The following is a 15,105-nucleotide window of genomic DNA, read 5'->3' as shown; positions in this document are numbered from 1 at the left end:
TTAATGAAGCTCCTTTGCATATTCACTGAACAACAGGTTTCTTTATTCCTCTTAATAATTAAAAAAAAAATAAACCGCAATTAAATATTACAGTAATATTAAACAGCTACATACATCATGCCGAAAGAATGTTAACATCTGCAACCAATACGTGACGATATTATTTCATTGTGTCTAAAATCAGTAGACATAATTAGATATCTTCTGTACAACATGACGATTGTGGACACTATTATTACTTATGTAGATATCTTAGACCTTTTGTATTAGATGTGATTTTTTATGTAGGAAGTGTGCATGATACAAAACACACTATGATAAAAGCATGGTTCCTTACTTTGAAACCATACAATAGTTATAATATAATATAAACAAGACCAATCACTTTTGTGCTATCTAGCTTGCCATTTGTCGAAATAATGACACAAAAAGATGTTTAAGGTATTCAATGAATTCAATCAATGACAAAAGAAGAAAAAAAACAAATAAGGTTAAAACTATTTTCGTTACTTCGAAAGAAATTGCAGTGTAACAAATTTCTATGCCTTAAGAAAATTTCACCCTGTTGTAATAACTTATGTGTCGTACATCTAAAAATTAATGTTCCTTATCAAGTATGCATGTACACAATTAAACTAGTTCAAAGGAAATTCAGTATACTCATATTCAATTGAATATAATAATTATAGTATTTGTCTTCCACGTATTATTTTATTCAAATTATCATTTAATACTAATGTGCAATAATTATTCGTGTCTCACTTCTTTTCTACCTTAACTTAATATTTTATGATTAATTTTAGCCTTTAGCAATTTACCTGACAGATCAGTTTTAATTTACGTACAAATATGTGAGATAATTATCTTGAAAGATGATTTATAAAGATTGTTTTGTTGTTGTTGTTTTGAGATATTCGGTCGCATATCTTAATTATATTACAACCGTAAAGTTTTTCAGAATAAAATAAGCTGATTTGAAACAAAGCCTGACGATATCGGTAATTTAATGAATAACGTGACAACGTCCCTTATACTATCGATAATTTTTCTAATAAATGATACTTTCATTAAGTTCCACAAATAATAAGAACACACACTTTTTATTTGAAACATTAGGAAAGTGTCATATTGAACGTAAAATGAACACGGCTATTTGAAAACATTTGCACGTGTTTCTATTTTTTTCTTGTTATTGTAACGATTAGCCCAGCCCAGGCAAACTATACCGCCATGATGATTACCAGATTCTTATTATTTCCTCTTAAATGTCTCATACAATAATAGCATTTACAATCTTAATCATGTTGCACTTCTTTAAAGGACAATGTTCAATTAGGGGAATGGACATCCGCCTGTAGTCTACTTTAATTCTGTTATGGTATAATTTACGACTGTTATAAAGTATTAGAATGAAAAGTGATTGATACTTGTATATACTTTAGTCCTTTCTGACTTCAATTTAGCTATAGTATGATTTTGTATCTCTGGTTTTGCTTTTGTTATCACTTCTTATTGCTATCTTACTGGACTGAAAGAAGAATGATAAATTTGACTAAACTTGGTTTTTCCTAATGTCGCACGGAAAGAACTAAAATGATTGCAAACTTCCACAAAGTAACATGTCTTCAAACTACTTTAAAATATATTAATATTTCCAATTGCCCACGCTGTTTCTCTTCAAATGTTTGGTTATTTCTGCCCAGGAGTTCATATTGTAAGAACTTCTTGTTACCGAGTATTGTCTTGTTTAGAGAAACTGGCTGAAAAAATGGACGTATATTAGGATTACACATGTATCACATAATCTGAAATGGTTTACAGTAAGACGCTGCTAACAGTTGGATTTGATACATTCATGCGGTCCAGACTGAGTAATTGATTACTGACCAATAGGTAAGTGTTTTCTCTTCTGTGAGTGTGTGATATCATGATGTAAAATGTATAATAACGAAATTAAGGTTTCTTACGGATCAAGTTTGTTTGATTCTAACGGAAAATGAAAATAATGATCATAACCCTCCGTTACATAAGCATATTTGAAAATTTCACACGTTTAAAGTACGGCCGTAACAATAAAAATGTCTAAATTAGCTACAAAGCAAAGCACTGTGTGGCATGTATAATTTGTGTTTTACAAACAACACCATTATATACCTTAAGAAACGTTAAAATTGTTATATCAACTATATGTGTATGAATCTGTCGAAATATTCAAAACGAGATTTGAACGGAAAATTGAAATTTAATGTTTTTCTGTGCAGATATTTTTTCTTAGATGGCCTTAACCTGATATGCATTTATTATTATAATAGTAATAATAGTTATATACTAAAATGCTAGATATCATACAAAATACTATTAACTGATTGTTTAGCACATGTATTAAAACAACTCATACAAAAAACAGATTTGTTTTCCTTTATAACTGACCAGCTAAACAAATTGTTGCTATGCACTTTCCTAAATACATCAAATTACAGACATAAAGCTTGAGTAGACATTTCTTGAATTAGATTGGCTATAATTTGACGAACAACATCAAATAAACACATTTGACTTCCCCTATCATGTCTTATAAAAAATCGGTTTATTTACTTTCCTTGTTTATATATAATTACTAATAGACAGAGACTTTTAGTCCTTCAGGAATTTGCTTGAATGAAAACACCGAAAAATCAATTAGACATTGTTTATATTAAAATACATTTCTGAGAAAGGTAGTCGTAAGTAAGTTAACTAATAAGATATTCTCGCATGTGTGATTACAGCAAAAGTTCATATGAACGTTAAGTATGTGTATGTAGTGTAGCATGATCAATTTGAACTATATTCCATGAATAGTTAACCATGTGTGTTTACCACTTGTCACTCATGGCTCTTGTTTCACATCTCGTCATTAGTACGGAAAAGACGTTAATACTTCTACGTATATAAGGAAATTAATTCATATAAATCGAATGCGTTATATTATGAGATAATAATTATAATGTAGAGCCATCAAGTCCATTATTTACAGTTCATGTCACTGATTGTTTACAATTGAAAGGTAGAGCAAGCGTGAACCAGTTACTAAATGACATAACATTACATTATGTTGCTTCAGTAAACATATAAGCATACAAAGTAATGGTTTATTAGTTAGATAGTAAATATCGTTAATAATTCATATATCGAGTTAGAGATTCTGTATGTGGTTATTAAGGTTGTTACATTATTTAAGTTAAATTTTATATATGTATATAATTATGCTAATAAAACAGTTTTCAGACATAGAAGAATATGTAAATTTATGTACTTCAAATATCTGTGCACATTATAATTATGTAATCATTAAAATATATGCATTCATTTCTTATTGCAAAATTTGACTTAGACATTGTAGAAAATAAATTTCTAATCACCTCCCTTTATTTACATGAAATGTTAAATTCGGTAATATCTTTATACATGTAATAAATAATGCGTTTTGAACTTACAATATTAATAGATCTTAATTTCAGCATCATATTTATGAAATAAACCTATACAAAATTGTGTTACAGGATCTTCAGAGCAGCATGCATTGGATTCATGGCGATTTTCTCAGCTATTAACCCTTTCGCTGCCAGAGGGTTATTGTTTTATTGATCACCTTTTTGCCAGAGGGTTTTCTAAGAAATTACTATTTTATTAATTAATATAATAATATTATTATTATTTGTTATTAGTATTATAATTATTATATATGTTTCAAAATATGTTAGTATAATAATGATTATTGCCGATGGTATAATTTTCTTTATATTTATTATTATTATTATAATTTTTTTTATGGCAAATACGCCGAAAATAACTGGGACGGCATAAGCCGTCCCTATGGCAGTAAAAGGGTCGTATTAAATATAATAAATATTTTATGTGTATGGCAAAATTCGAGAATATTGTGTACTTTTATGATTTCTACATAGGTTATGTGACTTTGGGATAGTACATAATTATGCTTTTTAAGTACATAAACATATTTAGTCAAATTAATTATTGAAACGATTCATACTCAATCTGCATGTGTTTCATGGTCCTCACAATGTGTTACCGGTACTTGTAACAAATTTAGATAGTATTAAGTGTTTCGATATGTCGTTTCCATGTGCCGCATATATGATTAAATTGACTGACATAATATATTAAATTTTTATAATGTTTAGGGATGAATACTTTATATTTTTAAGCCGTTTATTTCAACCAAAATCTAATAATCATTAATAAAAAGAAACGGTGTATTTGATAAGATCATTCTTAATTTACCATTTATACCATTGTCAATATTGAAATGATAACAAAATTGCATCACTTTAAAGTTACCTCTTTAAATATCTGAATTGTTTATTGGCTTGGCGACTAAGTTATTCCATTATCATATTCTTGTAAGAGTTCAAGTATTAAAATGAGAAAAATTCATTTGTTTAAATACCTTTCGCAGGCACAAATCTACGAAGTGATACAGCAACATACCATTTACGTTTTTCGAATTTTCATTAGTGCATGTTAAGGTGATTGCAAGCAATATTATTGAAGGAAACAACAATTAATAATATTCACTTCCTGTTGCAAGTTTGCATTCAACAAATATCGTTATTCTAATTACCGATTTCTCATTGCTTAAAAGACAGCTATACCTTAAAATTACCATTATTTCTATTTCTCAAATAAAAGCTTTCTTATTTTCGGAGCCATGTTACGCTTTTTGATCAAGGACCCATCAACGACAACATTAACCATCTTTTGCTTGTTTTCTTTGACAAGAAGTTAATAGTGTAGTATACAGTACAAAGTATTTTGTTTGCGTTTTGCAACCTTTACTACATATTATTTCACTTTTATCGATACTTCCTGCGGTGATATACATCTTACACGCTTCAAATCTATTTGTAAAAGATTTTTTAACACATGTTTTTTCTCCTGCTGAAGAACGAACATATAATCATTTCTGAGGAATAATGTGCCTTAAATATGATTATTCATAAGATTATCCCTCATCATTCGAGATAGAACACATGCCTGTGATTTTCTTAAACAATCTATTCCAAAATTATTCATGCAATGCATTTTATATCCTCGATGTTATCATTTAATTTTGATTGTCAAGCATTTCAGATTTGACAATTAATGTAAAATATCCTGAGTTTTGATATCATATTAAAAATACTGTTATTAATCGTGTGCAATGTCGTTTGCCAGGGTTCGCTTTACATACACATTTATTTATTTGGACCCACTTAGTGAAAAAAAGCTTACACCGGTGCTAGAGATCGCAAGTTAAACTCGCAATAAAAATGATAAACGATTGAAAACAAACGTATACTTTTATGAACATATGATTCCTTGAAATATGAAATATGACAAGAATGCAACCATGAGTAGAAATAAAGCGTATTGCTATTAAGGTAAACGAATTCCATAACAACAGGACCATCTGTTTTATTAAATTGCTTCCATTAATAATTAAATGAACATATGCATATGTACTATATTTAAAGGCACGTACCTTGATGAAAAATGTACACTGTCATATTACATTACTTTATAAGCGACAAAGATGACAACTTTGAAGTATGCATTAGGCTAAACTGAGCTCACACACTTACAGTACAGATGAATCCCGCATGCTAACAGATAGTGCTTTAGAATTTACGGTTTATTTTATATTAAGGTGTTTGTTCTGTAAGAAATTCCATTTCTCAAAGTCGTTTGCAGCATATAGCATATAAATTATTCTTAGAATATGAACTTTGAGTAATTTACTTTTTCAGCAATGATTAATCTAAAATTTCTATTTACTGCTATTCAAGATATTTCTACTCTTATAAGCAATCATTATCTAAAATAATGTATTTGGAAAGATGATTAAGAATTGACGTCTCGTAAATCATTTACAATCAAACAGTATAATTTCCATTTCCTAGAAAGGTTTACTAAGAGGAATTATTTCCCTGAGCATTTAGAATATGTGTAAGTTCCTTAAGAGTTTTTGCAATAAAATTATATGTCTGTCCCGTCTTAAAATTTTCTTGCTGATTTTGAATTTCTATTTGTGTACAGTCATCTAATAAAATTGGATAGATTATCCTTGTGTCCAGTCATTTAAAGAAAAACACTATCTGACAAGTTCGGTTTGGAATTAATCTTTATACAAATATGTCATTTCAGTCATCGTCTCAAATATGCCGAAATATGTTATCATATTTTCCTGACTAAACTTAAGTATTTTTATGGTTTTGAAACAGAAATATTTATAACAAAAATTCCTTTCTTGATACATTCTTGTTTAATGATATTTATTTCGTGTTGTTATAAATATCACTAAAAAACGTGACAACATATTCATTCGGGTAAATTTATACTGATGTTATTGTAACAAGAATTAATACCTCAAAAAGAATGTCGCATGTCTTTGATGGAGAGTGTTAGTTTACTTTTACTATAAATCAGTTTTTGTGCCAGACAATATTCAATTTTGAGAAAGGAAAATTATACTTATTATGTTATTTACGACTGTTATAATATATTAACATCAAAGATACGACGGCAAACCAGACTGGTAAGTGGTAAATACGTGTCTTTATTTGACTCCGTTCTGACTCCGGTTTAGCAAAGGTTTTATATTGTATCACTACTTTTGCATTGTAATCAATCAGTATTACTACCTTCTGTAAAGAAAGCAGCGGGATACATTGAACAAAATATATTTTATTGTTGCAAACAATTAAACAAAATAGTTCTAACGTCCACAAAGTAACAAGCAATCAAGAAATATACTGGATCATTTTCCAACTTTATTGTTTTTAAACTCTCCAACAGTGATAGAATTTCATGTCTCAAATTATGTCTTGCAAATAGATACGGTCTCACAATTCGACATAAGACATTTTTATATCAAGTCGATAAAGTTTATTGCAAACAACCGTTTACAGTTTGTTTTATAAAGTAATGCAATCCATGCATCTTTGGGATTAAGTTATTAAATACTGACCAAAGAATTGGCGTTTTCCTTCACAAAGTACATGTCAAATATAATAGGTTAGTGTATATATATATCAGTTTAATTCTAATTTTAAATGAAATCCACTTTGAACAAACTCTTAAGATTTACTAGTATGCGGAAAATGTATCATTAATTTTTAAAAGCAATGGTAAACTAATTTTCTTTTTGAACGAACATGGCTGAAAATCGCTTATACATTCTTTGAACATTTTGATGGTTTAGAACTTTAGCATCCTAAAACAAAATACTACATTTGAACTAGTTTTCATGAGAAAAAATGAAATGTAAAAAGCAACGCGGAATTACCGTATAAGACGTATACTTTAATGCAAGAATTAACTTATATCTCAAAACGTTTTCGAGTATTTGCCTGGTAATTTAAAAAAAATTAAGCATTTCATCATAAAGTGATCAATGGCTTTTATTTTGAAATATACCAATATCTTTTACTGATAAATGCAAAGAACTTTTTGATTTTCATTTTACATTTTACATCAGCGATATAAATACTGTTTCAAAGTCGAAACTGATGTTCTGATGTAAAAACATTTTATATAATTTCTCAGAATATGTAACAGTAAGTCAATTCTCAAATGTATAGATATCTTAGTTAAAGATAACGAGCATACGCACAAACTGTCTTTAATTTGTCAAATTATTTGGAGTGGATATTTTCACAAGGAAATGATAACATAATCCAGTATGTGTTATTGAATGGAGTTGAAACATCAAAATATCTTAGAGACAAGATACATTTTTAATCAAATTTATATTTCAATAAAATAGTGTTTCCTCTGTCTTGTCTTGTATTTTTATTGTATTGTTTGTGTTTTAAGATATCTTTTTGTTTCAGTATTTTTGTTGTGGTGTAACGCACTGTTAATGTATATACAGCTGGCTAATCGGGCAAAATAATCGTAAAACATTTATACTGGTTCAAATAATCTATTGAAAAAAAAATGAAACTTATGAAATAAAGCTTCATATCGGTCCAAAAACTGATTTCTGTAAGACTATGATAGCTAGATTAAAATTCAACGCACTTCTTCTCGTTATTCCCGTCGTTTTAAACAAATTGTCTTTGGTTTGATTGAACGCTTGATAAATTTAGACAATAACTGTCAGTCAAAGTTGAAAGTCATCTAGCAAATCTTCTTGATTTACACTTAATTAATAACATTGTTAGAATGATTGAATTTGGAAATGAATGATCTGTCAGATTGAGATTTTGAAATAAACTTTTAGTTAACTTGTGCCAATACTACTATTCGCTATAATTAATTGAATGACGTGCGTGCATTTCATAACAACTTCATCTATCAGTGGCATTTTTATTTGTTAAATATTTACCAGATTAAACCAGTTTTGAGGCGCATTAAAAAATGAGATAAACTTCCTACAAAAATAATTGCCGATTTGTATTAATTAAAGTAAAAAATAATACGTTAAATATTTCTTTGGAAAAGGACATATAATAAATTTTCTTTCTCTTTTTTTTGTATGTTTGTTTTTGTTTAAGTGTTGTCGTTGTTGTTGTTGTTTTTGTGTCTGTTCTATATAATACAGTGTCACAAACTTTTCGTAACAAATGTGCTTTAAGTAAGTAATGGGCTCAGTAAAACCGTGTTTGCTCTGTTATTTCCTACGTCTAAAAATCATTTCAATATTTGAAATTTTCCGCAACCTGAATAACGTAAGCATTCGGTAAAAATTCGATATCATAATGTTCAATTACTATCAATGTCTCAATTATTACGTAAATTATTCTTCAAGTTCTCAACTTGATAATTACTTTCCTGAAACATCTGTCTTTTCTTTTTCCAAAGAGTCAGGTAGCTATTTCCGTGTAGAAACTAATAATAAAATTAATTACATTTTGAACTAAACCTTGTTTGAGCATTTGTATCGGGTTTTTGCTACGATGATATAAATGGAATTTGCAGCCTACTCTCGTAAAATGCAATAATAATAACATAAATTGCAAACTTCCCATCTCTTCTAATATTACTCTAAAATCAAAATAACAAACGTTCTTTTTACTTTCAGATTTTATTTATCTAAAGAGAAAAATTATCTTCACAATGTTTAATTTCAACTATTTTAGCTAATAGTATTTTGGTGACATGTTAGCCAGAATTAGGTATCTTTTAAATGTATTCATCGGCACGAACGTCTCACATCGGTTGTTCTATGATGACCGCCGTATAAACACATCTACAAAATTTGATATTTCTAAATGTATGTGAAGCTTAAAAATACACTGCCATTAATGTTTCTCCATTATTATCCCCAATATTAAGAGTTTAAAATCCTAAATATCATGTTGCATTTCCGTAAAGAAACTAACACTTAAAGTCTACAGTCTATCAGTCATTGCACCTGACAATATTTAATTTTGGAAGGGTCTAATTTTGTTTGTGTAATGGTGTCATCTATGACTTTTATTGATATATAAACATCAGATATACGACGCAAATCCAGACTGGTTAGTAGTAGATACTTGTTAATACACGATATAAGTAAAGTAGTATTTATTTCAAGCTTTAAGAAGCCATAATTATGGTTATTTTCCGACAAACGAATTCCATATAGTAAATATATTACATTATATATAAATATATTACATACTTCTAAAAACAATCATAATCATTTTGACTTCGTGAACCAGTACTGCTAAAATTTACGTTTAATTAGATGTTTTAAAATTTTTGCAGATTCAGATTTTTCGAAGGAAATCAATTTTACAATTTAACTAAATTGATATGCTTTATAGGAGTCAATGAAATGAGAAAAGATTAATACAAAAGACAATTGGTTTATTGTAAATTATTTATGTTGACAAAACAGTTGTACGATGCAATTCACAATATAATGAATTTTTTAACAACACATTAACATCATGGAATGTAAACGAGTCAAATGAGCTTTTCCTCTTTTATGCATTTTTCTACTGTGATTGCTTTAGGCATATTACTACGTGATTGGAAAGAAAGAAAAAAAATCTTAAGATTTAATGTATTGTCAATTTGAAAACTCAGAGAGAGAAGAGTGAGAAAAAGAAACTGTCATGCCATATATTAACAAGAAACACCAGTCAAAATTACTGATTTGTTCTATTCTTTGATGCCGTGTTCAATGTCCTTCAATCAGCAACTAATAATTTGTACGTAATGAAAGTCTAGCAATTTCGAAATATCTTTTCCTAGCCCGAAATTACCGGTCATTTACGTGTAGGCACAATGCAACTATTCAATATACTGATTGCCATCTACGTTATTTATCAACAATTTATTTTCACAATAAAGGGTAACATTATTTTTTACACATTATCCTTGAATGTTGTCCCTTTCAAGAGTAATGCTATCGGGATTGTAAGAGTTTGTGTACAAATATTCTAAATACTTACCTATGTAATAAATAAACAAATCATACGGGGATTTGTACATGCACATCTTTTTTCAAAGTTTGTATTTATTTAGAATATGGTCAAAAGATATAAATCTAGTGCTATTATCATATCTCAAGAAAAAGTGGTGTAACAACCTATCATTATATGCGATGAAGACGCGCAGTTAACACAACGTTAGCTCTTGAAATATTAAGATCTATTCAACTTGAAAGTGTGCACTAAAGTTATTATTTACGGAAGCCGCTTAAATACATCACTCTGCTTTTTCATCATCAGTCATGAAAGATGTGTTGGCAAAACGAGTATACAATATACATGTTTAATTCGCTTTACATTTTTCTGTAAGTAAACTAATGGACATTTGATATAACAAATCCTGTAAAGTGTAGACCAAATTTAATAAAGCTAGATGTTATTATATTATTTTGTGTTTTTCCCCCTCACAAACGTTATTATCTCTTGTTTCCTCATCCGATTTACAGAAACATAAAGCAGTGCCATCTTTTGTTTCTTCTATTCCAAGGCTATTGATGCAGCTACAGTGATTCAGCGTTTTGTTTGGAAGTCTAAATATCACTTTGCTGACATTTTGCTCTACTTTAATGACGCATTGTTTCATAATAAGTGTATTCTAAATGCAGGTTTTTTAAGTACACAAAAGTTATCTTGTGATCACATTACTTACAGTTACCTAATGACATAAAATCGAAAATGAAGAAAGATAATCACTTGTTAAGGACTTACTTTAAACCTTTTGTAGTTGTCTTTGTAAAGATTATGTTTCGTTATATACCCTTAGCAATGAAATCATACAAATTATTCGTGCACATATTTATTTCGCTTATTGGACGCTCCTGTTTTTCGGTTTGCGGTAATCAAACTCTGCTACGATTTAAAACAAGGCGTTTGAATTAACATCAAACTAAATATCGAGAGTGTCCAATGACAGGACATGCGCGGTGTCTTGATAAATATGTTAAAGAAAAATGCGATACAAAGACGACTTTACCCATGTAGGAAAGTGCCAGGCAATGACCACATGTTACACTACTTACGTTTTTAGAACAGACTTCGAGAAATCGGATTTTACACATAACAGATCCGATATTGCCTGTATAATATAATATTTGAAAGCACTGTCACGTTTCTAACATTATTCCTTCCATTAAAACAATGTTTTGTCTGAAACACTACAGTGTTTGGGCTATTTGGTATTTCCAAGGATTGGATCATTTTTTAGAATCTTTGATGGATAGATTTAATCCTTCTGTTCGGCAAAAGACGGTATAGAGTACATCTGGCAAGCAGTAAATTTGAGGGAAATATAAGGTATCATTGATATAACTTATCCATTTCGGATCGTCAATGATGTCATTGTTCAGAAAGCTGCAGATTATTCATTCTTGATTTCCAGTCAAATCAATAAAGATTTCCCTGCCATTTCATCTGAAGCAAATGATATTTGTATATTGACTGAAACAAATAGCGTAAAATGAAATAGAGATCGTAAAAGGATTGTTCAAACCTCTGACATTGTGTTGAAAATGCGATTGCTTTCGGGTGTAAAGTTTAATCTAAGCTTACATATATCAAAGCTTGACCGCCTTCCATTATTGCCGTCGCGAAATTTTGAATACAGCTTTGCCAAGTTAAAGTTTCCCTAGAGTGCTCAATACGGAAACAATTTACAATTTCTCTATAGCTCTTCAATCTTAAGACAGTAGCATGATTTGATATTTACAGCTAAAATAATACCTAAATCATTCTTCATGTACTATTTCATAAGAGTGCAGCTTTCTATTTCCTTTCCGTGGGCATAACTCTATTTTAATGATTCTGTAAAGGATTTGATATTAGATTTAATTACATTGAGTAATAATACCTTGCTTGCAAACCGTGTGTCGGTATTTCCTCTGATGCTTTTTTTGGTATGTTTAATCATTAATTTAGCAATTTCTCGTATATTTTAAACATAATCTTTAAAAATTCTTCCTCCTTTTGATATATTTATCTTACAACAAAGTCACTATAGACGCGGTACTTTTCTTGTTTGAATGTTGTGTAATTATGTCTGGGTGATAAATATATCTTAATATTATTTCTAAGGAACCTGAAAACTACAACTATTACAATGCTGTTTCGTTTCAGTAAAGGAAATGGGGCAGTCACAGTGTATGCTGTGCAAAAGTGTTCTTTTCGATCCATATAACATGCAATACATGAGGATTTATACTGACACAAGTTGTAAACGGATGTCATAATGTTCCACGCCTAAATTTAAAACATGGGAGGGTTAGTGCCTTGTTATTTATTGACCAAGTAAATTGCATTTTATAGACTGACATATTAACAGAACTAATTCGCGTTAAGTTATTTGCATTTAAAGTGTGGATAGCATTCTTGGATAATTCAACTGGAGTATCTTAAATGAGTAAGTATTAAAGGTATTCATCGTAAAACATTCATTGTGTTTCAATTTACTATTTTATTTGATTTGTTGTTACCTTTTATTCGTACATGTATCAACACTAAGGCCTACATACCTAAAATATCAAATTCTTATATCAGTTGGGGCACTAAATAAGGAAAAATGTTATAGAAATATTGACAGTTCAGGCTGTCAAACAGCAGTCTAATCTATGTTACATCTTTCGTATCAACATAAAACATGTGTCTTCCTTCGCTACAAATGGTACACAAGTCACAATTAAAAAAATGGAACTGTCAGTTTCTTTAAATCTTCAGTGGATATTTACACTCCACCAGTGAAAGGAACAATCCAAGCTTATAAACATAACATGTATATTGTTGCTGGAACTCTAAGCTGCACGGTGCTGATAATTATGGCCTCGGTTGTGTTCTGTTACTGCAAGAAGTACAAAGATTATAAACAATATGTGTGGAAACGATTACGATACCAACGCAAAAAGTCTATCTCATGGTAAGTTACTACGTTTGTGATGAATCAGTTTCTTTTAAATGTATAGATGTCATACTTTAAAGAAGGCTAAGTTTTGATTTATTTAATTTTAATGTTAAAGAAAATGCTTAATTAAGAGTTGTTATATATATACTTGGTCATTGTATCATCACTGTCGAGTAGTTGGCCCTCACTGATATATGACATAGTTATCCGGCTAGTCTACAGAACGTCCGTGGTTCTACTCCAAAAATCCACGGAGGGGCACTCAAGGTCTTCCTACATTAGTTAAGCTTGAAAGTCGAGTATGACTTTAACAGTGTAAATTGTGCAACGTTAAACCCAACAAAAATGACCCAGACGAACAGGTTTCTCAACTTGAAACAAAAGTTTATAACGATCAACAAAATGAAAAAGTACCGGTTTAAAGTTTTTAGAAATTCGAGTTATTGTCAAGACTGCGTTTTGTCAAATTCATAAACAGCTAAACTTCATATTGTCAGTATAATTATGCTTCAATCACGATGTTCCGGTGTATCGATGCTTCAGTATATACATGATTGAACATTTTCCTAGATGCATATTACAATTGTCTTATTGACAATCACAAGAAATTTCGATGACTAAATTGGTCTGCATTTTGGTTCCAAAACTTTGTGTAAAGCTTAAGCTTAGCTGGACAAGTATGTCAAGTGCTATATGACAGCTGTAAAAAGTTGCCCCGTACCTCTTCACTTTTGTTATATTTAATAGTCCATCGGGATCATTTATTCCAGTACATAAAGTGCTCAAGCTTGAATACTCATGAAGCAGGTCCTAGAATACGTCTTGGATGTTGAATTTTTTCATTACCCCTCCGAAACAGACTCAATGAAATCGAATCTGCTATTTTCATGTTATTTTGTTGTAATAAATTATTCCGACGGATCATTATTTAACACATTTTTGGACCACTCTGACAAACCGTCACTTCAATTGTCATGCTTTTTTGTTTAGTTTTTGTTTACTTCCCGATGGATGATCCTTTTTTCTTGATATTTTTCTTTTTTTCTTTTTCTTTTCTTTCTTTTCTTTTTGTATCTTTTGTTTGAAAAAGTTAAAAACCATTCGCATATAATAATTGTACAATGGGTATCCATTTTTACAGAATTAACCATATTTACATATCAATACAGTACAATATTATTACTAGAGATTTTTGCTAGTTAAATATGTCACATTTAAGTGTGATATGGAAGGTTTAATCGCGCATTTATGACATGTTCAGACTTCTACATGTAGTATAACTATTTTCAGTCCTGAACTTGAAGCTTTTGGTAAAAGTGGCATCAGAAATAAGCAACATCGTTTGAGTGCCGATGATATATGGGAAGTAACGGGTCTTTGTCAACAGAATTCACAGTGTGACAATAACGATGACAGCATCAGTTTACAACAAGACTTTTTGTGACAATGGGTATCACTGAAACGACCAAATTTCTCATACGTACATAAGGGGGTTATGTCTCAAATATACTAATTCAAATTCCTAATCCGTACTTTATCTCAGATGGGAAAACTAGTACGTATAAAATGCAATTTGAATCTCAAAAGAAGCGGGATGCATTATAATTTGCCAATTTAGAAGAAGGAAGAATAAAAGTATCAGAAACATTATTAAAAATCATTTCTGTTATGGTTCAGTTCTTAAGAACAGTTACTATGTTTGTAAAGGGAACACAAAGAGAAAACAGCGAAGACAACATAATGTCAATT

Source organism: Ruditapes philippinarum, unplaced genomic scaffold (assembly GCF_026571515.1).
Source record: "Ruditapes philippinarum isolate M1 unplaced genomic scaffold, ASM2657151v2 ctg4624_1_1_1_1, whole genome shotgun sequence".
In the NCBI taxonomy this organism is placed as follows: Eukaryota; Metazoa; Mollusca; class Bivalvia; order Venerida; family Veneridae; genus Ruditapes; species Ruditapes philippinarum.
This window is presented reverse-complemented; position numbering follows the sequence as displayed.